Consider the following 3248-nt stretch of genomic DNA (forward strand, 5'->3'; position numbering starts at 1 on the left):
GCTTATTTGATGGGTTGCAGAGACTCTTTGAAGGATGAGGGAAACACAACAGGACTTCAAACAGTTCATGGAAACAAATGCATTACCTTTTCATTTTATTTTGCCATGATCAACTTGACCAAAAATTAGATAGCACACTATTGCATTATAACCAGAAGGATTCAATGTCCATACCTGAGTCCATAGTGCACTTAGCTAAACCATCATATCCTTGACTAGAGGAGCTGAGACAAAGCTCCTGAGCAGAATGCCAGGTGGCTTATGTAGAACGCTACCTTAAGGAGACAGAGCAGAGGGCAACTCCTTACTTGCTGTGATGTGCAGTGACTTCCTTCTCAAGAGGAGAGCGTAGAATGTGAAAGGAAAAGAAGAGTTTCACGTGGAAACCCCCAAACACACCCCAGCCAGGCAAGGTCAACATCAGGAGTGGGAAGTCGGATTGATAGTATGGACCCTTTACAGGAAGTAATGAAGATAACACTTTTCCTCTGGTGTTCCGACCCCACATCTATCATCTCCGAGTACTCATAAGAAAAAGATCATACAAATCCCTATCATATAAACTGCTGCTCATAACACATGTATACTGCCATATACAGCCAGTACTCACTCATACTATATACAGCCAGTATTCATATCATTTTTCATTCTGTTTGTGACCAGTTCCTATACCATTTGTGACAAGTGCTCATACCATATACATGGCCATTTTTCATACTATAGATGACCAATTCTCATTCCATGTACAGCCATATCATATGACAATTTCTCATGATACAGTTTATGGCCAGTACTTATACCATAGATGACCAGTTCTAATTCCATATGACTGGAGGAAGACTCGTTAACCTGCAACAAGCAGATGGTGCAACCTTGTTTTCTGGAACATACTTAACATACTGGACCAGTAAGTAACATCATGAGAATTGAAGATAAGATTGAAGTTGTCAATTACTTCATTTTGCTTGGATCCACAATCATGGAAGCAGCAGTCAAGAAATCAAACAATGTATTACATTAGGCAAATCTACTGCACAAGACCTCTTCAAACTGTTCAAGAGCAAGTATATCAGTTTGAGGATTAAGGTGGGCCTGACTCAAGACATGGTATTTTCAGTAGCCTTATATGAAAAGGAGCTCTGGTAGCGTAGTGGTTACAAATCGGGCTGTGAACCTTAAGGTCAGCGGTTCGAAACTACCAGCTGCTCTGCGGGGGAAAGATCAGGCTTTCTACTCCCGTAAAGATTTACACCCTCGGAAACCCTGTACAGGGTCGCTATGGGTCGGAACCGACTCGACAGCACTTAATAACAACAACAACATATGCATGTGAAAGTTGGACAATGATTAAGGAAGACCAGAGAAGAACTAATGCATTTGAGTCTGAGTGTGGGAGAAAAATAGCGAAAGTACCGTGGACTTGTAGAAAAACAAGTAAATCTGTTAGGTACAATCAGAATGCTCCTTAGAAGCCAGGGTGGCAAGACTTTGTCATTCAAACTTTGGACATATTTATCAAGAGTTACCAGTCAGTGGAGAAAGACATTATGCTTTGTAAAGTGGAGGCTCAACAGTAGGGACAGGAACAATGGCAGCAGCAATGGGCTCAAGTGTAGCAACAATTACGATGATGGTGCAAGAACAGGCAGTGTTTCATTCGGTTGTGCACAGGGTCACTAGCAGTCAGACCCCACTCAATGGCACCTAATCACAAGAACAACATACCATTTGTGGCCAGTTCTCATACCATATGTAACTAGTGTTCATACTAATCCTCCCACCATATATGTCCAGTTCTCAGACCATCTACGACCAGTTCTCATACCATAATATGTGACCGATGCTCATATCTTATATGACCCATTCTCATACAACATATGGCCAGTTATCATACATAATATATGACCAATTCTCACACTATAACGTATGACCAGTGCCTGTACTATATATAACCAGTTCTCATCCCATACATGACCATTTCTCATACCATATGTGACCAAGGCTCATATCATATGTGACTAGTGCTTATAACATAAAATACGACCAGTTCTCATGCTATATATGACCAGAGTTCATTCCATATATAACCAGATCTAATGCCACAAATGACCATTTCTCATGCTGTATATGACCAGTTCCTGTAGCATAATAGATGACCAGTGTTCATATCATATATGGTTAATTCTTATACCATCTATGACTAGCTCTCACACCAAACACAACCAGTTCTCATATCATAAACAACCAGTTCCTCTACCATAATATATGACCAGCGCTCATACTATATATGATCAGTTCTCATTTCATATGCAATCAGTTTTCATGCAATATATGACCAGTTCTCATGCTGTATAAGACTAGCTCTCATACACTATATGACCAGTTAGCCTATAACATATGACCATTTCTTATTCCATATATGACCTGCTCTCTTACTATATATACCCAGTTCTCATTCCATATATGACTGGTTCTCATACTATATATGGCCATTTCTCCTGAAAACTTTCAAGGTTGTCCAAAACAAGGGGAGTCTGAGCTACTGCCCGTGGTGGTGGAGATGTGGTCCTGGGTAGAAGTTGACGAGAGAAAGACTGAGGACACCTGGAGAGTGTGTGGACTTTGGTTGCTGCAGTGAATCTGTGTTGGCTCCTTAGCTGTGATAAAGGATTCATACTGATTGGAGGTATTCATCAGAGAAACCACATAAGGAATAGATGGGAATTCTCTGTACTGTACTGTCTTGGTGAATTTTTGTAAATCTAAAGCAATTCCACATTGATAAGTTCACTTCCTTGCAAAAATGTAAAGCTATTAAAAAAACTATTTCTGGGTTTCTCTTCTTTTTTCCTCCTTCTGTCAGATTTCTTCACTAAACCTGGCTGTACATTCATCCAGTACTTTTCTATTCAATAGGAATCTTCCAGAGGAAAAATTGGGATGCCATGTGGTAAAGGCTGCTTGGTCCCCCTTGTCTCTTGAATGGTGTGGAGCAAAGGTGACAGTAAGTTAGTGAAGGGACCTATACTCTTTCCCACCCCGTATTTCCCGGTAAAGCAACAGCACCTACATGAACATCTGCCCTGGGTGTCTGGGTCCCTCAGTGAAAACTTGTGATGTGTTTCCAGGGCTTATTTGATGGGTTGCAGAGACTCTTTGAAGGTGTCACCTGAAGGCACTCATCATTTCTTGTGTGCTCAGATAGAGGTGGCCTCAAAAAAGAATCCTCAAGTTACATTTTTTTTTTT

This window comes from Chrysochloris asiatica, unplaced genomic scaffold (assembly GCF_000296735.1).
Source record: "Chrysochloris asiatica unplaced genomic scaffold, ChrAsi1.0 scaffold00345, whole genome shotgun sequence".
NCBI lineage: Eukaryota > Metazoa > Chordata > Mammalia > Afrosoricida > Chrysochloridae > Chrysochloris > Chrysochloris asiatica.